Below are 27,720 nucleotides of genomic sequence, written 5' to 3'. Positions count from 1 at the left end.
TTTGTTTCCCTCTCTTTCTCGGTCTTCATATCGTTTTTTTTTTCTTTCTTCACTTTTTTCTGCCTCTCTGTCTCATATTCTCGCTCCCTCTTTCTTTCTAACGCTTTCTTTCTCTGTCTTTCCTTAATTTTCTCTATTTTTATTTCTTTTTATTTCTGTCTGTCTTTCCTTTGCTATCTGCTATATATGCTTTATTATCTCACGTCCTTCTTTCCTTCCTCCTCAGATCTGTCCTCCTCACCCTGAATTCCTTTTCTCACCCCCTTGCTATACTTTGCTATACAAGGCTATGTTACACTCTGCTAGTGTGGCTGGATAGCAGAGTGGGTACGATGCTCGCCTTCGAGTCCCGCCTCGTCAAGACTTTTTTTGGCCAAGAATTTCTCTCTTTCTCTCTCTTTCTATCTCATTTTCTCTCTCTCTTTTCTCCTTCTTTCTCTTCTTCTTTCTCTCTCTCTCTCTCTGCATTTTTTCTTTCAACCATCAGAGTTATCCCATGCCCATGCTGGACAAATAGGCGCCCGTATTTTGGGAGTGAAGCGTCAGAACAGAAGAGGACCAAGATAGCTCGTGCCGGTTTATGATAACGACAGTTTTCTGTTGACGAATTGCATGCAACGGCTGCCATAAACAGCTCCGCTGCTGAAACCGTGGCATGCGGAGCAACAGATCATGTAACTATAATAAAGATCAGGGTTCGAGCCGGATTTGAACCGAGGCAGTCTGCTTAGTAGTCATGTATTTAACCAGGAAGCCACGCCAGTGTTTGAAGTCGCTGTCGCAAAACACCCAATACATTCGTCATGCCAAGCGAGGTGTCACATAAATATTCTCATATTGCGTTGCACAATTATAGAATCTCACCACGCCTGACACCGTGTGAATTGCGTAAAGAGTAGGTGATTGAAAACCTGGAATTCATCATGATCACAATCACAATCATCAGCCACAGCATGAACAAAGACGGCGGCCTTCATAGCGCGGCGCGCGGTGCAAAAACTCACGCGTCCTCTTGTTCTCCGATAATGTTTACCATTGTGATGACGCATTTCGCTTACAAGTCGTCTTAGGCGAATACGTAAGGGTCCCTGTCAGTTTTCACAATGTAACCTGGTTAGAACGTTCAGTCAATTACAGGCTCGAATGCGCTCATGGTAGTTGCAAGCACGGGTATATCTAGTGTAAGGTTTTCATAAAATCTAGGGAAGTTCAGAAACAATATTTCATAGTAAAACAGACAGGGCGTGCAAAAGACGGACACAAGAGAGAAGACGACGGTTGGCTCAGGCATGCGCTACCACTATGATCGATATGCCAGGCCTAAGCTATTAGACCCGTTTCTTCATTCCCGTGCGTGTACAAAACTGCGGATATATCAAATTTCATGTTTCGCACAAAATATGCGTAAATCGCCGTTTCGATTTCTATGGCAGCTTTCATGTTACACGTAGCTTGAGCATCGAATTTTCGTTGCAGGGACGCTCACTTCGAAAAATCAATCGCTTTCATGCCCACGATCTGTCGGCGTCGTTGGTTGCGAACGAAAAGTCATAATTGTTTGCGACCGAAAAATCGAAATCGATGCAAAAAATTGGCCGCGTGTCTGCGTGCTTCGCTGCAAATGTCGTCGAAAGACGATAGTTTTTAGCCGGCCGTACTACATGACTCCTGGTCGCAACCGTGGCCACCCATGATCCTGTTGTCAAACCATTTCCGTCCTCGCATGATAAATGCAGTGGAGGTTTGCTTGAACAGATTTAATTTTACCGCATTATCACTGCTGGCATGCCATGTGTTCGTACTTCCACGACATGTCAGCAATGTTTGGGTCGCGCGCGGTACTGTATAGCATGATAGTTTGCAAAGAAGAACTATTTGTGAGACCCGGTAGGCTTGCTTGGCCTCCCGGTATTTGAGGGTTCTCGCCGCATGCGCTTCTGGCGTTTCCTCTGTCTCAAGGCGGGCTCGCTTGGCTTCGCGGTCTTTTGCACGCCTTTGGGAACCAAATTCTGGAGTTTCTGCTTCCCGGCGTTTCCGCTGTGCAAAGTGTTCCTTGGTTACCCGTTCGACACGAGCTTCGGGCGTCTCTTCCGCCGCCCGGTACGCTCGCTTAGCCTCTCGGTCGCTGACGACTCGCGCGTCGCGCAACTGGTCTGTAGCCTATTGTTTCCGGGTGCACCTCGACTCACGATCTTTCGCTAGCCGCTGGGCTCGTTGCTCGAACGTTTCCTGGGCACGCTTCAGATGACGGGCGTCGGCACGACGGCGCTTCTCCGCTGCGATTTGGTCGTCGGTCTTTTCCGTGCGTTGTCTGGGCATGTCTAGCAGAGTGGGTTGCACTTCACCAAGCGGCCATTTACCTTTTGCCTTGCCTCAGACAGCGCCTCCTCTACGTTGAATCGGCCGCTTCGCATTGATAAAACAGAAGAGGCACTGCGTGACATATGGACGCCATCTGCCGCGCTATCGGGAAACATCGGCTTCGGAACTCCCGGCATATGCTGCCAGGTGGCAGCACCATAGCGTCGTAGTGAAATCGCTGGGAAGAGGCTTTTTTTGTGCATTGCGTCTCGCTTCTTTGAGCGCTAGGATCTTTAGAATTACGTATCTATAGATTTTGTAATAAAGGAACACACTGCATAATACCTAGGTAATGATGTTGCGCCTCAGATATGCGTAATATTTGTTTTTTAATCGACCACGCTGAAAGTATTATCTCATACAACAGTTCACGTTAGGTGGTCTTTAGGCATCAGCCTAAACTTTGGCCGGGTCGCTGAATCGAGTGACGTGCCGACAAACAGAAATGCAGACAGACAGACGAAAATTTCTCCGTTTAAGTATCCGAAGAAAGACTATCGTCTTTAATAAGTAAACATTACAAAAATCATCGGCTCGAGACGGAGCGAACCCAGGCCTTGTGCGTGGCAAGCAAGTGTTCTACCACAGAGTCACGCCGCTGCTGGAAGTCACCTTGCAAAAAACACTATATAAATGCTAATTAGTGCGCGAAGTGTCAATTAAAGGTGTATAAGTTGCGCAACGAGTGGGTAGTTTGAAGATCTACCCATAACAAAGCGCTCAGGCATAGTCATCATAAGCAACAGCATCAACAAAGTAGCCAGATGCGCAGGTGCGCTTTACGATTAGGCAAAAGGTAGAATTATGGCGTAGTGGACAATTCGCAACTGTACTTGCAGTAGGCATTCTATGATCATTTGAAAGGGCCTATGTTACGTGCAGAGACGTTCCTTTCCATGCGGCACGGCTGGGGTGTCCACCGAAAAGCGAAGCCTGGCTAGCTGTTGAGAAGGCTATGCGAACGCGGCCCGATTAGGCTATCGCGGTCTACTCCTGAAGGCGAAGCTCAAGTGTCCCCCAGTTTTTAAATTTCTTTCCGCACGAGTACAAATATTAATGGGATCTCGTAAGCGCTATGATGCAGACGCATAGCGTGATTGACAAAGAGTAGTTCTTTTCTTTTCGAACATTCCGCGGAAGACAATATTCTCCGTGCGTGTTTTTGCATAAGCCAACAATTCATATGGGGAGAAATATATTCAAGAAAGAAGACTACAGTCCCGATAATAATGAACAGTACACTATCAATCATTCTCTGCCCAAGCGCCAGCAATATACACGTGCGCCCTGCTCGTGGCCCCTACAGCACGTCCGTATCAGTCGAAAGTATGGAAGTCGTTTTACGGCTGAGCGGTGTTTTGCTCATTGCTGGAGGTGAGTTCTCATTGATAACGATGGTGATTAAGCTTTGAGAAAATGGAGTAGCATAAGTAAGTACCTGAGGTTTAATGTACCTTACTTGCGAAAAATGCTTACGTCAGCATGGCTCATCCCCCAAGTTGGATTAGCGGGGAGTGCGTATCCTTTTATGCCTCAGCTGCGTTCTGTTCATCAGATTTGCAAATTGTACTGTATCAGGGCGCAGTCAGAAAAAAAAATGTAAAAATCAGTAGCTAATTCGCAATGGTATTGGCAAGCACACCTACATTCACGTGATGTTTTTTTTTTTAACTTTCACACTCTTCTGCCAGCAAAACGCTGCACTGCGTTCTCTTTATATGAGTGCAGCGTTACGGCGCGGAGGCTGAGCCCAAATATTGCTGTTTAGGTTGAAAAAAACCAAAGAAGTACGTGCGACACAGCTAGGCTGGACAAAGGTACTATAAGATTGTATCAAGATACAATAGAAGATACCCAGACGTTGTCTTTTGTATCTTTAGATACATTGATACATTACTGAATTCCTCAGCATAGTACCACTGTTGGAGCTGTTGGACGTTAAAAGTTCCCATGAAAGTTTTTTCTCCGACATTCGTGGTTTAGCCGTCTGCAAAAGACAACTCCGACAGAGAGACGACGGCGACATATGTTATTCGTTGGGTTCGTCTGTCTGTTTCAATTATTCTCTTTAGCACGAGGAGAAAGTCTGAACCACTACCATGTAGGCTAGAGTATAGCTCTCCTGTACTTTATTCCCACTGAGAGCCCTCCCTAGTTTTGAAAAATCTATTAAAATGACACATTTTTTTCTATTTTTCGGCGTTGCAACAGCATATCATATTGTCAGTGTGCAACAGTCGACGTGGCAGGAGGGATCGTAAGGTTCAACGCAGGCACGATCGGCAATTCTTGCTTGCCGTGTTTACTAATGCCGCAGTATGCATTTTCTGGATTGCGACAATGAATTTGGTTATGTTATGCTGAGGGAGGAAGACAAACGAAGGGAAGGATAGGGTGGTTAACCAAGCACTGGCTTGGTTGGCTACCCTACACGTGGAATGGGAGAGAGGGGGGATGATAGTTTAATGAATGAATGTTAATTTCTCTAATACAGATCACATATTACAAGCACTTGTCAAAGCTGCAGCGAATGTCCGCCGCGGTGGTGTAGCGGTTACGGTGCTCGGCTGCTGACCCGAAGGTCGCGGGTTTGATCCCGGCCGCGGTAGTCGCATTTTGATGGAGGCGAAATGGTAGGAGCCCGTGTCATGTGCAATGTCAATGCACGTTAAATAACACCAGATGGTCGAAATTTCCGGAGCCGCCCACTACGGCGTGCCTCATAATCATATCGTGGTTTTGGCACGTAAAACCCCAGATATTATTAACCTGCAGTGAAAGGCTATTCAAAGAGAGATGGAAAAACATTTATTGGTAGATGTATGAGCTAGCTTTTTCGTAGGGTGGAGCCCTTATTTTAGTGCCCCATTGGCTCGTTCCACTCCACTTGTTCACTGTATAGGCTGACGCTCGTCGCGCGCCTCTGAGCTGGCTAACGCAGTCTCCCAGGAAGAATGTGAGGTTGAAGGAATAGGGTGATAGCCTGGTGGATGTGCACATTCCCAGGTTCAGTGATGCACTGTGGGCGTACCACAACTGTGGGGACAGTATGACAGATATTGTGTGGAGCGGAAAAGGTGACGATTGAAAAGACAGCGGAATGAATTAGTCTGAAGCTGCCGCCACGCGGAGAAAGCCGGCCTTGGATAAATCTTCAGCAGACCAGAGTAACGGATAGCATCTCTGTCTTCTTCCCGTATCAACATCTAAAAGAATGCCTTTTCTATAACTGCGATCACTGCCACTGGGTGCTTTCTGAAGCGTAACAGAATTTGCACAAGGTCTTGATACAAGTTATAACCTTTTTGAAGGCAGTCGTTAAGTGACGTGCATCCTTTGGCATGTGATGAACCGTGAAACACCGCTCGAATCAGCGCTTGTTCACGTATGACTTCCTTGTGCGACATACAATAGAACTCGTCACGTCAGAAGGTACGTCACTGACGAATTCAGCGTGTCCTGCCCGCAAGTACTGCGGGCAGAACACACTGAAACAAAAACACAAAAACAAAAGAAAAACAAAGAAACAAGCGTCATATACAGACATCAAGATCGCACCGTCACTTAAATCATCGAAGCATTCCCCATCATGAAGGGGGCAAGTGGGTGTAATAGCCATGCCTCAATTATTCTTCAGGAATATGAGGTTCGCATTTTAGATGCCTCTTAGGCTGTGTGATATGATGTATTGCCTAACTCGCGCATAATGTCATAACAGTGCAACCTTGATACGCACATCTTTCTTCATGTGACGCTCATCAATGTTTATATTTATATGTGTTTGGTGAATACAAATTTCAGTTGTTTGTCAGAGCTCATGTCGTCGGTTCTTTCCTTATTCTTCTGTGTTCGTCTGTGCGCTGTGTTAGGATTATTTACCAACTCGCCCTAATAGCCACCTTACGCAAGTACTCTCTTATGGTACGGTTATACGTTTGGAGCAGTCCCTTCTTGGCGTTTAGGCGGCTCACAAGCTTTTCCAGTCGAGTAATGGTGACTTGCCTGTTGCGTGCAAGTTCGAATCCGTTCTTCCAAGGCAGGTCCACTTTATATCATCCGTTGAGAAAGCTAGTGGTTTTTTTTTTAAATGTATCATGGTCTTGCTCGTTTCAGGTGACTTGCCTATTGTGTCTGTAATTGCTATGCTCTCAAGTTCCCAAATGGAACGCAGGAACTCGTCGGAATCGGTAGTTTAAACTTCGACCACGCACACCATCCTCCGTGAAGCAGTTAGTCGAGACATCAAGTGCGATGTGCTCCCCTGGTAGGGCCGCCCAAGCTTGTAGTTCAGTGCAATCAACGATTCAAGCTTCAAGATGCGAAAGCAACTGCATTCGCATCTTTGAACTTCGCCGGCCAATATTTCTGCATCTGATCGCAAGCGATAAGTACGCGATACCACTCTTAGTGGTGACAGATGGGTGTGCCAGCTCATCGGCGACATTGTTTCCAAGCTTCTTGAAAGACACAACGAAGGCTACGTCCATTGCTGTCTCTTGGATGTCCTGGCACAAGTGTGGGAGGTCGGTTGCTCCTCATCAGAAAACTTACTTCCCAGTCGCAGTTCTACGATTCGCCACCTCTTAGTCTCTTGGCCTGATCCACTCGCGAAAATGTTCACTGCTGAGTTGTTCCGATGCTTTTCAGCTGGAGGTGCTTGGAAAGCATCAGTGACGGAGGTCCGCGGACTGGCACCATCAAACACTCCTCGTATGTGGCGGTAGGTGTTAGCCTTTATGGCCCATGCTCGGAAAGTCTGGAGAAATACGCATGCGAAGGAACATTTATTTGGTGATCACTTTCCAAGTGATGCGCTGACTGTCCTTGTTTTCTTCGTCGTTCTTGTTGAAATAGTCCGTCTTCCGCGAACATCTGTCGGGATCACATCTTTGTAGCGTGTCGAGCTTGGCATCTCGAGCAAGAGACCTTCCTTTTGCAGCCCCGTGCCCGGTGTCCTTTGGTGGTGCAGCGGAAACATCTAATCTCATTGGACAGTTGTTCTTTCTTCTGCGTCAGCGGTAACTCAGCTGTGCACAATTCAGATTTGTGTTAGCTGGACTAGCAGAAGACGCAGTTGTCCTTTATTGGTTCCCTAGTTGAGTTCCTTTGAAGCACAGATGAAGTAGGTTTCGCACGGCGAGAATACGTCAACTGACTTGCCACGGGGGGTTGTTCCCAGTTCTCGAGCTCTGGCGTCCTTTAAGTCGCTCTTCTCTAAGCTTTTCAGTTGAATGCAAAGGAAGTTAAGCAGACCATCTAGTACCACGGGTGTAGCATCACTTCTCAATTCACGTGCTACCTGGACGGCACAGGATCGTTGATACTGGACGACTACGCCCGTGGAAGAGCGCGAAGTAGAATGTCGCAAAGCATAGATGAGAAGAATGACTTCTGCACACCCAGACTCTCGAGTCCTCGGATATTGACGAGAACTTGGTCGTACAAGTTGCGTAGGGCTTTTGTGTCATTTGATGAACGAACATGGCTGAACATCGAGAGTTTCGCAAAATAGTCCTGCTCCAGGCGCGTCTTGTCCTCAAAGCGCTTCTCTAGCATGGTGATGGCGTCGTTGTAGCAACTCTCAGTCGTCGGAAGGCCCGCAGTTACTGATGCAGCGTCAATTACTGGTGCCGCGTCTCCTTTCAGATGCAGTCGTAGGTAATGGAACGTCTCTGTGGCCATGATGCGGACGTTACTGTGAAACTTTTGGTCGTACTGTCCCCAAAATTCGTTCCGCTTGCGTAGGTCCCCAGAGAAAGGAACTATTGTCAGTTTAAACATTTTGAATCCAGTCCGGTATAATGGTGCTGCGACTGATTAGGCGGCCATTCCTTCAGTTAGTGTCGACGACTGCAGCATGCGATCGTTCTTACTGAGTACTTCTGCGAAAATCCGCGTAGAATTGCCTTCATATTCCAGGACGGCTTTATACTCGGCCTCGAACTCTTCGACAGGAGTATGCTGCTCGATATCGTTGTTCAAGTTCTTAAGCTCGTCGCTGATAGCCTTCAGCCTTACATACAGGGAACGAACAGGTGATAAGATGTAGAGTCGTTAGCGGGGAAACCACTTGCCCTGTTTATAATCCTCGTGTTCTGTGTTTGCTGCAACGTCCGCTTAGAGTCCAGTCGGTCTATACCTGTGCAGTTGACTGGTAGCCGTCCGCCTGTTCCTGGCATTCACTCCCGGTTCTTCGGCACTAAATTTTTAAACGGTGGCGTTGCAGACACTGCGATCAGACTCAACTCCCTCATAAAGGCACAAGGTAAAAGCTCCATTTTATTTGAGCTGAGCTTGGAAGCTCTCTCCCTTCAGTTCAGAGCGTCCCCGCCTCTCGTGCTATTTGCTCTCTTCTTCCTCGGTTCCTTGACTCAGCCCGGAACGTGAAAATAAACAACATGGTGCTGAACCGAATGTCACGGGTTCGAATCCCGGCCGTGGCGGCCGCATTTCCGTGGAGGTGAAATGCTGGAGGTCCATGTACCTAGATTTAGGTGAACGTTAGAGAACACCAGATGGTGCAAATTTCCGGCGCCTTCCACTACGGCGTCCCTCGCATGCATACGATGCCTTTGGGACGTAAAACCCCAACAATTACTATTACAAATAAAGTCGAACTGCCTCAAATTGCTAAATGGCCTTCGTCACACGTGGGAAACGTGTATCGTATCTTAAAATACACGATACTTCGTACGATGTATCGGAAATACACTTACTCGTAACCCTATCTGTCGAAGGTATCTTGAACACACATATAAAATACGCAAGAAAAACCTGATATCTCAGATACACTTATCTTCGATAGTGCCCAGCCTTGGTGCTACATTTATTACCAAAGCGGTTTCTAGAGAAAGAGAAGAAATATACAGCAAGTTTTCAATAGATTTCAGAAGCCATACTCCAAGCTCCTTCGAGCGAACGTTAACATAAAATTGTGGAAACTCTTAAAAGGGCCGTGCAACACCTTTCCGAATAACCATCGAATGGTTTCATTAAAGAAGTTTGTTGTTTCACGAATCGACCGCCGCAAGATCTTTTAGAATCTGTCAAGTACGAGGGTAGTTACAAAGATTTGTCGCACGCTGTAATTGCTTTCTGTCTTCTGGCGTCCCGACAAGAGCGCTGGGAGCTAAGCAGCGAGGGATGGCACGGGGGAAAAAAGTTATGTCACGCTCGCGTGACGTAATGTCTTCCCGCGCGGCCCACTTTCAGTGTGATGGCGAGCGCGAGCGCAGGTACGTGGTGGTCTCGGTAACTATGCAGCCCGCGATGTCCAAACGAAAATGGCCATGAGTTCCGGAGTATGGCGCGTTAATGTCGATTTATGGCATCATTTGTAGAGAGAAAAGAGAACGATTACTTGCTGACTTTGAAAATAATTTGTAAATTGCAGGCAGCGTGCGGCGCTATAATGTTGGTCTCGCGTGTTCTCAGGAGCCTCGACTAGCGATCGGCAGCGTTTTCTGACCATGCTAAAAAGTTCTGCAGGGCCCCTTTAAAGTCAAGAAAAATCAAACAGAAAAAGGTTGTTTTTCGTTCAAACGGAGGCGGTAAATGGAAGACTACAACAGAAATTCACAAGCATGTACAGACGGGTCCACTGTTAAAGGGAACACTTGCGCGCATGGCATGTTTGGGTTTCGTTCCCTTCCAAAAGCATGGCGCCTTAGATTTCCATAGGATTACTGGTAGTTGACAGTTCTGAGTTCTTTTGATAGACTAGTGCAGTAAAATGTTACGGGGAAAATACAATACTGAGTCAGTATCAAGCCACAGCACAGCTCACAACACAACGTCGACTTCACCTCTTTTTCAGCTCCCTTTTCAGGGTATAGCCCACTATGCCCTCTTAGCGTAGGTAAAACCACGCAACAATATGAACAGTGTTTCTCTATCCACTGGCTACTAGAGGGCCAGGAATATGAAAGGTGCTCATTCGAGTGTTCCCTTTAACAGTGGACCGTACTGTACATTTCTTCTGACTGTTTTCATTTTACATGTAGGAGGGCTATCACAATCATACCGAAGCCTTTTGAATTGCCAACGACTGATGCCGCCCGCACTGGTGAGTACATGTCAGGGTACCTGTATGTTCACGACTCGAAAACTTGGCAGCTCTTAAACACTATACTTGACTTCTACTAACGTCACACGTCTTGAAATAAACAAATACATTTTATAAACTGCGAAGTTCAAGGTTGCGCGCTGGAAAGCACTTTTCCGCGCCCTCACGATGGTTATTTGCGTTACAGCGCCCGCATCGCGGCGGGAACGTGCAGTTTTAAAACGCTTAAGTAATAACGATTTGCTTGTGGATCCTGATCTAACCTTCTCAACACGTTAGGTGAATTAACCTACCAGCTCTACACAGATTGCTTGTTCAGACAGCTGGTCTTCCATAACTGGTTAAAGGCATCACCATCATCAGATTGTCTTGCGTCTACTGCAAGACAAAGACATCTTCCAATGATCTCTAATACACGCTATACTGGGCGAGCTCGTTCCTTTTTATGTCTCCAGATTTCTTAGTTTTGTTGCTCAACCCAACCATTTACCCTCCCAGTGCGTACTTCACAGCTCTTCGTATACGTTCCGACATTCCCACTGACCATCAGTGTTCTGTCTGTATCATGACGTCACCTGTGTGGGTGCATATTTTTAGATGCGAAGTATCTTAAGGCGGAGCTCAATTCGGTGGTGGTGGTTGTGGTGGTGGTGCTGGTGTGCGGCGTGACCACCCTTACTGCGCATGCGCATACCCTCTCCACACACCTCCTCTCCACTCACCCTCTCCCCTTCCCTCTCCCATACACCTCTCCCATACCACTCTCCCCTCCCCCTTTCCACTCTTCCTCTGAAACGCGGGCTAGACATGCCGAAATTCTCTCCTGAGCAACGCCGCGACGAGCTCGAGCGCATGCGCGTCCCCTTCCCTTCTCTCTCCCCTCCTACGCTGCTACCCTCTCACCCGCCTGTCGACCGCGTTCCCCGCTCGCCCTGTGAGAATTAACGGCCAGGCTAGATGGAAGATACGACGCACGTAGCGTCCCTCTTCGCGGTCCACGACGCGAGGTCGGTAGCATGCCCAACGAACGCCAACGGAACGCGATCGTGCAAGTGCTCCGGCTTCGCATCGCCTCATGGTCCCCTTTAGCGGGAGATGGTGTAATTTTTTCTCTTAAAGAGCCCCTCACCAGGTTTGACAATTTTGAGCAAACGAGCGCAATGCATACACTGGGCGTTCACGATCACGTCTGCCAAAATTTGAAACGCTACGCGCCGCGGAAATGGGTCAAATTTCAAGGTGAACGCTGCTTGCCCTTCCTCTCGCGGGCGCGCGCTTTAGAGAATGAGGGGATGACGTACATGAGAAAATGGCCCTACGTAGATGGTAGTGCCGTGACGTCGCTCCTCTACGTAGACGACTGCGCTCTGACGTCGCCAACAGTAGCGCGGGACACTGCGACAATTATTTGACACGACATGTGTAGTTCGTGTAATTTGTTGCTTGAATAGATTAATAAAACTTGAGCGAAAGAATGAGACACACAAAGGGAATGTGTACGTCTTTTTCATTTTTTTCTTCTTGAATTGCAGCGAGATGCGGGGCTAATGTGCCTCCCTTTCCCATGCGTTCGTGTCCCCGCGGTTAGCGCATCGAGCAGACGCCAGCCCTGGAAACGAAGGTAATGTTCTCGCGCGTTCGAGCACTCATTTATTCTACCGCGTCCAAGTAAACGTTAACTCTCGTGCCCGTACAAATGTCTCAACTTTCATGCCCGTCCTGCAGAAACAGGCAGTACACCACAGAGAACACCGACAAAACGCCCACGGCCGCTACATAAAAACAAAGGTATAGCGGCCGTGCAACTCAGCTCGCGTGCTCGGGCACGTCATGCGCACGTGATTATGCATGCGCATGACTTGGTGACGCGTATGTGTCAAGTGAAGAGGGCAGGGAAGAGATTTGGCTTGCGAAGGCTACACGGGGCGAGTGGCAAGGGTTTGAAGCTCGCCTCCTCGCATCATGGTTTCGCGCCGCTACAAATTATTGTTTTTCTCAGCTCGTAATGAACCGATTTGAAAAATTCTTACGGCATACTTCTCTTCATTCGGCACACAACAACTTCCAGCCTCTAACTAAAATTTGCTATGTGGCCTGGTGAGGGGCCCTTTAATCTTTGCTAGGACATCAGCTATCCTTGGTTTTTTCTGTTGTGATCTCTCCTGTCTTCCTATCTCCTAGAGTTAGCCTGTAATTTATCGCTACATTGCACACGAAGTGGTCCTTAGCTTCTCGAGGTTATTTGTTCTTCTCCAGGTTTCTGCCATGGAGAAACACCCGTATTTTAAAGTAACAAAAAAAGCAGACGAGAAGGACTTGAGCTACAGACCAACCAGCCTTCTGTAAAAAATGATCATCATGTGGCGCCATCATAACGTCACAGATCGGAAAATTTAAGACGTCAATCTGACATCATCCGATCGCATCGTCGTTTGGTCATAGCTGTCACGATCCCGCAGGCACTGTAAAACAACGTCATAAAGAAAGCTCGCCAGGCCTCCGATCCCGGAGACTGTGCAACATCAAGTTGGGCGCAGAAAGCTTTCGAGGCGCACAATGCAATCGCACTGAGAAAAAAAATATGGTGCATTCTACTGCCATAGGAATCCGTATAACACGAAAGTGAACCGTGTCTTAAAGGGACACTAAAGGCAAATAACAATTTATGTCAGAGTGAAAGCTCAATGTATGATAACGTCTAAAACGGCGATATTATCAACAGCAGTGCCTTACTACCGAGAAATTAAGCTAAATGTATCACACGATGAGCGCCACGAGCGGCACATTTTCAAAATGATCCTGATGACGTATGAGAGTCTGCCTAGAATTAATCACTAGTAATCAAACTAGCAGCAATAAAAAAAGAAACTTCCGTGCATCAAGAGACGTAATAAAATGCTGTTTGTTCGTTTCTGTTTGATTCATGGAAAAAAGAACCTCTTTGGCGTTGCCCTGGGGAACGGCGCGCGTGGTTCAAAGGTTCAGTTTTCGCCGAAGCGCGCTTCGCCCGCAGCCCTGCTTCGCTCACGCGGTCGCGTCTCGGTGGCAGTTTCGGTATCGCGTACTGCCGCGTGTGTTTTGCACGCTCGCGAAAGTCGCTCTGACAGAAAGTTCCACAAAATGCCGCATGCATGTGATGTTGCCGGATTCCCGAATGGCGCACACCGCCAGTGCACGCCGCCGCGCAGTAAAGGCGGGCAACGTTGGGCACGGCAGCAGTGACGTGTGACTGGTTTCGGGCGGGTGATTTGAAGTGCGCTAACGCGATGCGGACCACTAAAATGTGATTTTATTTAAAAATAAGCACTTCATAGGCATAAAAGTAGCACTACGAGGTTTCTGGAGCGCTATTTCAACAATCAACATCGACTTAATATTTGCCTTTAGTGTCCCTTTAACAGGAGTAGCCCGCCACAGTGGTTTAGGGGTTGTGGCGCTCGACTGCTGACCCGAATGTCCCGGGATCGTATCCCGGCCGCGGCGGCCGCATTTTCGATGGAGGCGAAACGTTTGAGGCCCGTGTACTTAGATTAGGTTGCAGGTTGAAGAAGCTCAGGTGGTCGAACTTTCCGCAGCCCTCCGCTACGGCGCTCTCATAATCATATCGTGGCTTTGGGTCGTTAAACCCCAGATATTATTATTACCTTAACAGACGTATAGTTGATTTTTTATTGTGGGTTGATATATGGGAGCTCGCACAATGTCTATTGGTGCGTGATAGCTATAACACCGTTTGATGTGGATGTACCCACGTTGACGCCTAGTGACACATCTCTATCCCGACGACTGAGGCCAAATATCATGATTTAACCCTCGTAGTAGCTGAAGTACTTAACACACACCTGGACACAACATATTGGGAATGCCATGCAAAGGCGGCCTCAACAAGCACATAATAAAACGGATATTCCATAGGGTACTAATTCAAAGCGTCGTCATTTGAGGAGAGATACGCCAAAATGTGCGTTCCCCAGTAATACGGTAACCTACGCCAATGCCTACGCCTGTGCTCATGCATATACCACAGCGTGCTTCAGAAACGCGAGAGGCAGAGTTCGTAGCTTGAGCCGCGAACGCAGGAAGGCGTTCCCCTTCCCGCTGGCTTTTCTGTCCTGCACCGAAAGTTTAAACTACCGATGCGTTCGCTGCCGGCGCTACTTACTCTCATGATGCACTACTTCACGGCACCGGTGCCAGACGGTGATACCGCCACCGCCAATTGAGGTCACTGTGAAAGGGAGAAGGTGTGAGATATATAAGACGCGTTTGTGAAGCCTCGTGCGTGAGCGTCCTTAGCGCAGTGGGCAAAACGCCAGGCACCTAGAGGTCGTGTGTTTGACTACCAGGTCTCAGAAATGAGTGAAAATTTTCTTTGTCATCTGTGTTATACTGACGTACTTCCATCACGGAAATAAGTCGGTGAATATCTGATGGACCCCAGAATAAAACACTCTCGTGTTAAAAAGAAGAAATAGGTGGTTTTCGCCATGGACTCATCTTGGGCCAATGTACTAAGGGCCGTGGGAATTATTTGTACGAATGTGTTGCCTTACCACAACAAACAGAACAAATGCAACCAGTAAGGGAATTTGTAGGAGACAGCGCTTTTCTCATTATTTCCAACTTAGACGATTGGATGCCTTTATGCTGCACTGTCCTAGTGGTACAGGTGATGCAAGTGAAATGTAGAAGATATAACTTGGTACGTGCTATGTTCTCACCCGCTCAATTTGCACCAAAGCGATAGAGAGCCCGAACGTCGCTTCGCTCGCTGCAGCGGCCGCGTATCCTTATCCCAGCGTTTTGTTGAGTTACGCCAAGACGTGTGCTAACTGAGTTAGCTACTACCCTGACTCTATGTAATTTTAACGCGATAGCGTTAAAGAGCTCGTATCGCAGAAATTGCGCCGTCGGCGTCGGCACCGTTGGTTGTGAGCGAAAAATCATCATCTTGTCCGTGACCGAAAAATCGAAAAAGCCGCAAATAAAATAAACAATAAAAATGTTGGGTCCGAGTGAGAATCGAACCCAGGTCGTCTGCGTGGCAAGCAGGTGTTCTAGCACACAGCAACGCCTCTGCTTGGGGCTGCACTGAAAGTAACTTTGATGCTTCCCAAAAACACGCGTCCTGTATACAGGTGTCACATTACGAGATGTAATATGGCAGTAATAGTGCGTGGTACAAGCGTACATTGCCATCGGTCGTCATCAACATCATAACGACTTGGTAGTTTAAAGACAGCCACCCATTACAAAAGGCACACACATTACTGCGCGTATTCCCTTAAGACCACGTAGTGGGTGCATCGCAGCTTCGAAAAAGGTTCTCGCGCATAATTCCTCCTGGTTTAAAGCATGCTACCCATTACATAAGGCACACACCTTATTGCGCGCATTCTGTTCAACACTCGTAGTGTTCGAAGTGCGCACTAGGGGCAGGATATTGCTATCGCGTTCAGCTCTTAAAGGCGAAGCTTAAGCATCCCCCAATTTTTCCAATTTCTTACTATCGTCTTAGGCGTATTTACCAAGGGTGGGTGGCAAAGGGTCGGTGCTCCCCTGCCACACTCTAAAGCCGGGGGACTGAGCCCTCTCTCCCAGATTTGGGAGGAGTCACTGTCGCACCACACCGGCTAACCAACAGCTGGACTGAAGGTTTCTCGCAGCACACATGTCACATAAATACATAGTGGATTTTTATAACGTATCCGATGCTTTTATAGTGACCACCGTTAAAATTGGATATAATTAAACTATTTTTTACGAAGCTCCCGATCTAACGAAGAAAATTCCATTCTTTGGAAAATACCCATAGGTTTCAGTGTTGTCATCAACTCAAATTAACGAACTAACTTGACCACCAAAGCCGATTTCATGAAGCTTTCCTGAGAAGTTTGAGGAAAAAGCAGCTTTTTTTTAAATTTTGACAGAGACGGGTATTTCTTTTCCTATAACGCTATCGCGTTAAAACATGTAGGCGCCCTAGTCACGGCCGAAGCGTTATTTGGATGAGGCTGCACGCCGCACCCACGCAAGGAAGAACGGACCTAGCAGCCGGCACCCCTCTTACGTACCGGGTGGCAGTAGTGGTGGTGGTGGTTGCTTTCGTTATTTTATGGTCTATGCGATAGATAGTACTGATCCTCCCCTAGGAACTTTGTCGCTCAGCCTTCTCGCACAACCAGTGCTGGGCAGTATCGAAGATACATGTATCTTAGATACTATCTTAGATACACTTTGGGTATCTTGTATCTGTATCGCGATACGTCTCGAAAGACGAGTATCTGTATCTGTATTTCCGATACATTCGATAATGTATCGTGTATTTTAAGATACAAGATACTTCTATCGCAACACAGCCGTGCAAAACAATAATCGCTGGCCAAACTCCGCTTCTCAAGCTGGTACTGGTGCCACTAAGCGATCTGAATAAGTCTAAGGGCAGTGACGTTACTTTTACGCCAGAGTCGTCCAGTGAGGGTAGATCAGGAAGACAAGCACGCGGACGTCTACGCCCAGCCCACGTACCTTTTCTTTTCTCGATATCTTTTCTTTTGAGTTGCTCCAATGCCGCTACACTTGCTCAGAACCACTGTCCTGCACCGCGTACTCCACTGCGTGCGGCGTCTATCGCGCAAATTCTGATGTTGTTACAGTGTCGTTATTGCAGATTCTTTTGCGTCTTGATCCGTAACGAAATGTGATGCGTGCAAGAATGGGGTTGCTTTGCGTCGCGTGGATTTTACATATTAGCGATTTAAAAGATCTCGAGGATACAAGTTTGACTTGCATTCAATGAATTAACTTATATGCAAATAAGATTCTAACAACTTTAGCACCACAGGTACTGATGCTAGATCTAATAGAGCAAGCGTTTACCTAACAGAAAATATCTTGGCGTACGGTATTTTTCACTTCCATATGCATTTATTCAAAGAATTTATGAAATCATAATTTGATTATTAGCACAAGGCACAAGTGCTTTCTTAGCTATAATTTTGCGTCACATACATTACCTAGGTCTCTGCACTGTTTTTCCTGTCTGATCACTGCAGTATGTCACTGCAGTATGTCAGTATGCCAAAAAAAGATTGCTGCTTTATTCTTCTAACTGTCTGCTTATTTCTACTACTGTTTACACATTTACACGCTGCCAAGGCGATTTTGAAAACAAATATATTATTATGTGGGCGTGCCTTGAGTATACAGTACAAAATATTCTACTTACCGCTTAAGAAAATAGCGAAATTGAGTTTGCATTATAAAAATGGTAGAGCCATCTTAAAGATGTTAGGAAGGGGATTCGAGAAACGTTGTTTTACTGAATGCTCCGTTTTACTCATGAGCGTCCCAACGAGCCGTTTCAGGCAATTTTCCATAGGCAATGAATTTCACATTGTCTCAACCAAGCCCTTAGCCGGGGGGGGGGGGCGGGGCGGCTAAGGGCTTGGTTGTGGGGAGAGTGGCCCGGGCCACTTCCCCCCCCCCCCCCCGAAATTTTGGTGAAGTAGGTGGGTATACCAAAAATAAATAATGAAAATAGGTGTTTTTCTCAAATAGTTAAGGTTATCAGCAAGAGCCCCCCCCCAAAAAAAATTTTTGGCTACGGGCCTGGTCTCAACAGGTAAGTTGACGATACTTCGTGATCATAGCTGTTAAGGGCGCCGTCTGTATCGTGTTTCTGTACTCATTCAATGTGAATGTTTGATAAACAACCACCTCTCTATTTTACTTATATTTGTTTTCCGGTTTTAGGCCTTCTTAAATATTTTTCTCATTAATAATCGCTACGTAAAGGGAGCTATAATTGGCAATAGCGCGAATAGCGGCGGTGTCCTGCGATGCTTCGTGCAGCTACGCAATACGTCTGAGACATTTCTGTGTTGCACATGTTCTCTCGTTCAAGAAAAATTGCTAAAAAATTGCACGTTAGTGAGTATATCAACAAAGAATCCTTACGCCAGCAGCTAAGTAGAACATGGAAATTCATTGCAGGTTTACGTCATCTACATATACAACAGGGGTCTCAAACTCAGCTTATAGCCGGCGGGCCGCAGTCGCGAAATTTAGCTCCAAAGGCCCGGGGACAGTGAAGATGGTGGGGTCGGAGAGAGTTTGAACAAAATGACGTTGCCATTTGAAAGGAGACCTTTGACATATCTCATATATAGGTCATTTCTGAAGGGGATTTTGAGTCCGGATTCCAGAAACAACGATACGGATGTACATAACGAGTGAAGCCTGGACGCGGATTGATATATAGAGTTTTGGTTCCACGGTTATGTTTCAGCACATGGTGACCACGTGTTCCTCACGAAAGAAATGCTTGAGACCAGTCATGTCTGTGTAGCTCACTAACATACTTATTTAGAAAACAAAAACAAATGGAACGGAGACGGTCATGTGTGCCGGCCGGGCCGCTAGCGAACGATCGCAAGCCCCGTATACACCATGCGTTCCCCGCGCCACCCCCGCCCCCTATGAAGAAAAAAAACTCGCTATTAGAGTTGTTGCTGCTGTACACCTGTCCGGATATACGGTATTGGGCAAACTGTCTTTTACGGACAAGGTAAAAATTCACACCGGTATTTGCGCCGTCGTGCGAAGGCTTCTTATTGACGTTATTGTGATTACATGGCAACCCGCTAGCTGGTCGGCAAGCTGAGCAGCGACTCCCATCAATTACAAAAATGACAAGCAAGAACCGCTGTCAGCGAAGTGTATAAAGAGTTGTCCTGTGAAGAAGCTAAAACAAGCCCCAATAAGTTGTTTTGGAATGAAACTAATGTACTTTGAGCAAGAAGGGCAAAACTTTTGAGATACTAACAGACATTTCATGCAAGTGAAACTAAATAGGTCACAGTTCAGAAATTTTCAAGGAGATATCTTTGTGTATAGGCGTTTGCTGCTACATTGTATGGATCTATAATAACAAATTTGAGAATGTATCGAAGTATCTTAAGATACAATTGCCAAGTATCGTATCGGATACAATTAGTGCGGTAGTATCTTGTATCTGTATTTCCAATACTTTGTGCCTGAGTATCTTGTATCGTATCGCGATACAATTTCAAAGTATCTTTGCCCAGCCCTGCGCACAACCACTGCATTTATTCTCTGAGTTTTTTCATATCGCTGACCTGTCATAGTTTCACGTGACCGTGTACCTGACCTGCATCGCCCGGTCATGGTTCCCCCTATGTCCGGGCGACATAGGAAGCTCCTTATCAGGACAGCTCTCGGGCTGCTCTCGGGCCACCATCGCGAAGTTTTCGCAAACGCAGGCGTGAGTTGGTGTCAAAATAATGCCGTAGTAGCTTTCGGATGGCGCTACGCTTAAATGTTAGGTTTCGAAGAAACGAAAAATTATTTTTTTTCAATTTTATGAAATTCTCAATTTAACGAAATAATTCGAGTGTGTTCATCACTTCTTTATATCGAGTTTTAACTGCATCCCCTTTTGTGTCCCACCACGATGCGTGGTAGCGTCTGTACGGTGTAAGACGCCTAGACGGCTCTTTCACTCTTGCGATCTAGCAGTGCGGAGGGCGCAGCCGCTGAACACTGGCCCCATGACGACAGTTTTGACTCCGTTCTACCTCCCGTCAACCTCTCGTCAAACTTATGTCACCGGCAAGTTAAGCGCTTGTGGGAACCAGCAGGTATTATTTAGATGTCTATCAAATGCTGTTACTGTTTAAGTAAATCCTTTTTTTTTCTGAGAACGTAGAGTACTCACGGATTGAAATGGACAATTTAGGGCTAAGTAACGCACATACTTTCGTTTCCACCATCTTCAGTGCGGGTCCTACCAGCTTAACCTCGACTAGAACGTGTAGGTCAGAGCCAACATTATCTTTAAAGACCAGATTCGTTGCTACATGGCGTGGTCATCTCGAGAAATTGCGCAAAACAGCCGTTATACTAAAAAAAATGATGTTGCTCTTGAACCCGTGAGTACTGTACATACATGGTTTATCTCCTGGTTTATCTCTTTGGCTGCTGTCAGTCGATGAGCGCTCTTGACTGACCACGGACGACAGGCCACGGCAAAAACGAAACGCACCTAGACGCCTTTACCGACGCAGGCAAATAAGGACGTATTATTATCTACGGCAGGCCGTTAATATAGTAATCGTGGCGATAGCGAAAAGAAAGGGGGCAGTGTAAAGGAAACTTGACGCGCGCACAGTGCGGAGCATAGGCTCTGACACAGCAGTCGATACGAGAAGTGTCAGCTGTTTAACTGGGCCCAGCTGAAGCGGAACACCGGATGATGAGGGTTCCACCTGCGTTTACGATTAATCTGTTTCGCTAAGCTTAGCATACTGCGGCATTCAAGAGACAACGACCGCGGCGGCAAGCACTAAAGCGTTAGAAAAACGCGCCTTCAGAAAAGGACAGTTCTCAGAGTGATAAATACGCGCACGAAACATTTATGCTATAGAAATAAATTTGTGCTCACCAGTTGCTACGACGAGCCGCTTTGTAAATGATCGGCGAGTAGCTATCTTCTACTTCGCTGGAAACTAGGAACCGTCCAGCTATTTGTAAAACGTTCAGGTGCTGTTCACGTGATGTTTATTTCGTACACTTCAATTAAACGCGGTGACTTTTCGCGCTTTAGTGACGTCGCGTGATAGGCATAAGAATATAGAGCAGGCCGAAAATTTCTGTTCTAGAGCGAAGGTGTAATGACGAAAAGGAAACATTGTTGAAAAAAAAAGTCACAGTTTCGCCGCAACCGCGAAGCAATCAATGCGATAGCAGCAAATTGGAATGTAACGCGAAGAACGGAAACCAGCTCGCAATTTCCAGCGCGTAGCTCAAGCGCAATGGACGCAAGAAAGAACACACACAGGACGAGCGCGAACTATGATGCGTCACAGCTCGACACTTGAGGCGCACTGCTCAAATATAAAGCAGGACGTACGAAACGAACGAACAGGTACACACAGGACGAGCGCGAATTAACGGTCACAGTTGTTACTTATTTCTCTTTGAACAGCGCGGTCCATTCGCAAACGCGGCCGCTGCAGCGAGCGAAGTAACCTTCGTACGCTCTGTGACTTCAGCGTGGACAACGCGGGGAAAGCACATGAGAGACTCCACGAAGCCAACCCCCCGCCCGCCCGAGCGCATCAATGCGACCACGCCCTTGTGGGCGAAGAGAAACGGCGTTCGCAGGAGCGGGGCGAGCTGGCCGACGCCTTTAAGTGCGCCCGTTGCGCTCCTAGCGCCATCTGGATGGTAATGAAGCAACGCTTACAAGCGCCTGCCGTCTCTGAGTACTGCGGTAAAGGGTGTGTATATAACGCTCGCCGTTAGCCACCTGGACGATCTGCGTTATGTAGCATAGTGGTTAGAGCCACGCGCTGCGGATCGAGAAGTCGCTGGTTCGATTCCGCGCTTCGGAAGCTTTTCTTCGGCATTGTTTTTCTTTGGCACTTTTATATATATATATATATATATATATATATATATATATACATACATACTTATACATATACGCAGCATGACGGCGTCGACGGCGACGGCAAATATCAGCCGACACTGTCCATATAATTGCTATCGCAATAAAACTTTATATCTTTATGTTGTACCCAACCATGAATGAGAAGTCCTTAAAGGCCAACTCCGGCGATTTTTCGGCCATGTCAAAGTAATGGTGCTTTTATGTTCCTGAGACGCTCCTGTTACGGGCCCGATAGCAGAAATACTCGGCAAATTGGAGAATAATTTTCAATAAGCAAAAAAGCGCGACACCGAAACCGAAACCTAACTCTAGTGTGCTGTCTACGTATGACGTAGACGTTGTTACGAACGAACCGGAAGTCGTGGAAGGCATGCCGGTCACGCCGGCACGGAGTATGAAAACTGTGACAGCCGGGACGACCAACGAAGCGCCGGCCAAACCAACGCTGTCTGTCGCCTTGTGCACAACAGACACTCGCTGTAGCGGCCGAAGCGCCGAAGTTAGCGGTGCCCTAGGCTGCGTCACTTCCGCCGCCTTACCAATACTGACGTCACAGACGCAATGTTGCCAATAATTGTGGGAAGCCAGGAGGGCGTTTGCAGACAATCTTTAAAATTCATTTGCAAACAATCTGCGCACGTCTCAAGCCTGTAATTTGGCATAAATGACGGCAACGTGCAAAGGAACGTACCCAGCGAATTTCATTGAGATCCATCGACCTCGAAAAGTCGCCGGAGTTGGCCTTTAAGCTATGGGACATTTTGACACCGTTCATTTATTCGCGTTACGAAGAAGCTCAGTGGGCATGACCCAGAAATTTCCACCAAACATAAGCAGCTACACAGTACGGAATATAAACAAAAATCTGTACTTTTTTCTTATCCACTTTCCTGTGCATAATGAGATGTGGTAATAAAACACAAAGCGGTCGATTTAATCGAACCCGCAGCCATGAACTTGTTCCACTTCGCCTGCTTCTTTTCGTCTTTCGACAACCTGCCACGAGTACCTTCTGGCTACTTGGCAAATGCAGTTGATGGTAGCTTACACCTGTGCGCCGGTCCCGAAATCGCCTGCGACGGCGCGTCGGTGTTTCCACCTCTGGCGGCGGCGCGTCAACGGCGCGGGGTTCGTCGGATCGGCGGCGGCATGGCGTAGGGGGGGGGGGGGGGGGGAAGGGGTTACGAGAGTTGATGGGGAAAGAAATCTCGAAAAAAGGTATATTTGAACGAAAAAGCGAATCTGTTAGTGGGATAGCAGCATGTCGTAATATTATACGAGCTATGGCTAGCAGCTAACTTTTTTATTGTATCTCACGTAACCCTACAAAACGCTGCTGTATTGGAATACGGCACTCCCGCGAGTGAAGCGGTTTTCGTGCAGTTTGTCCTATGAGCGGTGAGAGCACGAAGCGGTGAGACTACAGCGCGTAGAAGGGTATACGAGCCGTTTGCTGATGTCTGCCGAGATAGCGCTCCTGACCGCGCCATTATTGTGAATGTTCACACTGGCTATTCGAGCCGCGCAGCCTCCTATACTCCTGCTTCCCTTCATGCTCCTTCGCTCAGCGAAAGACGGGTGGGCCGCTTCTTTTCCGGTTGTGGAGCAATCGACGGCAGGACTCGCACGCGGGTTTATGTTATCGCAAGACGAAGAACTGGTGGGTGGCTCCATGGCAAAGCAGGGTGGGAGACAATTAACAAGTTATATTTCTCGTATACGGACCAATCGAGAGTATGTACCCAAATGATCGCACGTGAATTACCCTTCTGTAGTCACTGAGTGCGCCAAGAAGACGAGAAATGCAAGAGAGAATAGCGCGCGCGTTTTTTGACAGCGAAACTGTTCTAGCTCGGGTGTTAAGTGCGGGAACGTGCCTGTAAACTATGATCATCAAGAACGTGTATGTGCCGCACAATTTGGGCGAATGCCATTACTGCGTGGCCTGTAATAACCCTGATAGGTGAGAGAACGAGTGCAGAGAGAAAGAAAGAAAGAGAGACACAAAGTGAGGCACGGAAAGAAAGACACAAAGAAAGAGAAATGGAAAAATTCTCCACGAGGCCGGATTCGAACCCGCGTACCCCCGATCCGAAGGCGAGCGTCCTACCGCTCGGCTATTCAGGCACGCTAGCAGAGCAGAATTTTCATCGCTTGCAGGGGCAGCCATCTTTGCGAGGGAGGTGGGGGGGCTGCTGATTACGTGGAACGGACGACTACGCCAGCATCCAGCCTGTTCTTTTCACATGATGGCCGCCAGTGTTCACTCGCCATCGGCTGTGACGTAACTATTCCGTAGCCCCTGCGCTGGCCAAGATTATGCACTAGGCTCAAGATTATGCATTCTTGCTTTAAGCGTGGGTGCGAGTGTAAAAATAAAAAATGGTTGAACCCTCCGTCATAGGAATCGGAATAACACGAAAGTAAAGCGTGTCCTTACAGAAGTAAATGAATATTAACTGTACACTGATATAAGAGAGTTTGCACAATGTATATAGATGTCTGGCAGCTAATGGCACCGTTTAACGTGTATGCATCCACTTTGATGACTGGTGGTGCATCTCCATCTCAACGACTAAAGTCCAAGTTAAATGATTGAACAAACCGTTTAGGTAGCTGTAGTAGTTAACGGTGAAAGCGTAATCAGAGAACGAGGTGTGATAGCCAGAAGAGCGTCGCATTAGACGCAGAACTTGGTCGCCATCCCGCGGCATGTTAAAATGTGATTTAAATGTGAACATATTTGACAGAGATCTGTCTGGCTTTAGCAAAGTGGCTAGAGAGTTTATTATTTGTCGTATAAAATGTGATTGAACACCACGGTCGGACTAGAGGGAAACGCGTCGTGGCGCCCCGGTAGCCCAGGCGCGATTTTTCTCGGGGCGAGCGCGTGAGCGTGGAACGCGATGTTACAGCCAGGTGAGGCGCGCGTCGCAGAGCTAATTTTGGTTTGTATTAGCGTGATGCTATGAGCGAGGCCTACGCTTTTACGACGCTTGGGAAAAGGTCGCCACCTCGCGGTGTGTTAAGGCATTGACAAAATTGAACATCTATTGAAAACGCGCCGAATGGGATGGACGCGTAACGCGTAGCAGGTGTTAGTCGCGGAGGCCACAGTAATTACGAATTACTTTACCTTAACGCTGCCAGAGGGCAACACCACCTCGCCGACCGGGAGAGTGGTAGATATAAGAGGGGCATTTGTAAAGCCTCTAGAGCATGTGACCTTGGCGTAGTGGATAGCGTGCCCGGCCTCTGTTGTTACGGACCGAGCAGGCGTGGGTTCGATGCCCGTTGACGGTACCTTTTTTCTTTGCCATCTGATCGTGTATACTTTTTCGACGTCATTTTCGTGACGGAAATACGTCACTGAAGTCTTGGTGGACCCCGGCATAAAACACTTTCGTGTTGAAAAAATCTGGTGGGAAAAGAAAGTGAGCACGAGGAGGAGAGATGTGATGGTGAGATGGAGGGAAAGGAGGTGAGAGAAAGTTAAGCGTAGCACAGAAAGAATGAGAAGGAAAAAAATAGAGCGATAGAAATAGAGAACGAAAAAGAAAGAGAGACAGGAGAACATCAACAAAGGAGAGAGAAATAAGTACAGAGAAAAAAATACAAAAAAAGAGGAAGCAAGCATCGCGTCGTCTAGCGACCAGATACCGCACCTCCTGGCCAAGCCACGCCCACCGACACAGACATCGCGTGCAACCTACGGTCTATAGTGCATAGCCTGGCCGCTCTCAATTTTGTCCAGAGAGTCTTTTGGTGTCCGAAGAAAGTGCGTACTCCCGAAGAGGAAGCCACGCATATCGGAGCTAGACGTGTAGTCGGACGGGGAGTACGAGCGTCGACGGGCCCGTGCATCGGTGTGCCAAGCTTTGCGCGAATTAGTGCAAACTGCCCGCATTTTTTTGTGTTTTCTTAGGCTTTTTTGGGGCCCTTTAAAAAGACAGTGTGCGCGAATACGGACAGAAGATAGTAGTCAAGAAACAACAGGCGCCGCTAAGAACTGAATAATCATACAGTGGCGGTAAAGAATTTAGACACACATATTTATCTGCGCTTTCCCACGCAGGAGGCGATATGTATCAATCAGGTGCGCGTGGCGGTCTACGCGACAAATACAGGCTGATTCGCACCCAAGGCGGGGCGGCCAAAGCGGCAAAGCGGAAAGTGGGTTACACCTCTTCTCTAGGCGGCGAAAACGAGGCGGCAAAAGATCGGTCCGAGAGCGATCGCACCAGCCGCCTCGTTTTGCGCTCACATCCACCGCCTGGAGAGGAGGTACTCCCCGCTTGCCAAAAACTATGATGAGTTATGACTTCACAAAAATTATGATGATTTATGGCGTAGTGGGTACCTGGCAATTGTACTTGTAATAGTTGCCCCAGCAAAGTTCATGCGGGCTCTGGAAAGGCAGCTCTTCCAGCTTTTGCTGCGACTGTGCTGCTTGTTCCGCGCAGGCCTGACATTTTTTTTTCAATAGGAAAAAAAAAAACGAAAGAGTGCTGCCTTCATCCATGTAACCTTCTGTCTGATCAGTGGAACATGCTTGGCTAAATTGCAATCGTATTAATCCTTTGTGTTCAAGTCGTATTGTTCAAGGTTAATGTTCAATTAGAAAATCTTGTGTTTCGTTTCTCCCACATACATCCGATATGGGAGCAATATTGTCACAGGAACATGCACAAACGAACGTCGTGCGCTACATAAAACTCCTTTTGTAAAAACATAGCTCGCTTTTGTTTTCTTTTGCAGACATCCATTATCACTCCCTGCCGTTTTCCATGTAGGTTAAAATTTCTTGAGAGTTCTTACGTCATTATTTTAGGATATGATCCCGATGGGACGCCTTGCCATGTGAGTACAGAAATAGACTTTTTTTACAACAGAGTGATAAGTTATCTTCTTCTTGAAGTGTTACACAATGCGCTCTTTACTCATATGGGAAGTGAAATGTTCTTGATTTTCATTAAGAAAAAGGAATTTATGGGGAGTTAAAGAAAACCGGGCATACCCTGAAACTTCATGAACTCATGCATCGAATACTTAGGCGCGATTATATTAAATCTATACATTTGTGATTGAGAGTGTTTTTTTTCCCACCACAGCGTAATTGTGGATACTTTATCAGCTGTGTTCATCTATATAATGTATTCCGATGTCTTGTTTATCGAGAAAGTAGGGCCTAGATGCAAGGAAAAGTCTGTGCGACTCTTTGAACGTTCCGCACATGAGACCTTGATCAAACAGTTATGCTGTGGTTGAAAGGGGAGCTCCAACCAATACCCATACCAGTTTAGTGCACTGCTGACAGAACTTAGGCTTTCGCGAGCAGGATTTGTTCTTCGTTAGAAAAAAAATCACGCCATATCCACAAATTGAATGATGATTGAGTAGCTGGTTCGGAGATAATCGGGTAAACCGTGAATGCTCCGTACAAGTTCTCTACTGTCGTATAAAGACGTCACACGTTGTTATAGTAGCGATTGTGGTCAGATTGTTGCCCCACCGCAAGAGGTCGCAGACCTTGCAGCTGTGGCCGAGCATGTGGTCGAAAAAATCGCGCTTGAAGCGCGCGTCGGCGCCACCAACTTCAGGTAGCGACCGCATTTGGCGCTTGGCCGCTGGATCCCGCGCCCGTACCTCTTCGAGGTTCTCTTGCCTCCGCTTCCGCGCTGCTTCGGCTTCGCGGCTTGTATCTCGAGGTCCGCAGTATCTCTGCGGCCTCGCGAGCTCTCACCGAAGGGTCTTGGCTGCGAGCCTGCGCTGCTGCTGCTTGCGAGCCCTCCGCTCCGCCGCTTTGTCTTCTTCTTTT

General features: G+C 47.3%; 1 long non-coding RNA gene across 1 annotated transcript; it reads left to right on the top strand.

Moving 5' to 3' along the window:
• Positions 1–3,637: 3,637 nt before the first annotated feature.
• LOC119389187 (uncharacterized) lies at positions 3,638–26,764 on the top strand. Its single transcript, XR_005183054.1, has 3 exons — positions 3,638–3,735; positions 10,365–10,426; positions 26,661–26,764. It is a non-coding gene; the product is annotated as an uncharacterized LOC119389187 (long non-coding RNA).
• Positions 26,765–27,720: the final 956 nt, after the last annotated feature.

Source organism: Rhipicephalus sanguineus, chromosome 4 (assembly GCF_013339695.2).
Source record: "Rhipicephalus sanguineus isolate Rsan-2018 chromosome 4, BIME_Rsan_1.4, whole genome shotgun sequence".
NCBI lineage: Eukaryota > Metazoa > Arthropoda > Arachnida > Ixodida > Ixodidae > Rhipicephalus > Rhipicephalus sanguineus.
Note: the sequence above shows the minus strand (reverse complement) of the source record. Positions and strands in the feature narration are given on the sequence as shown.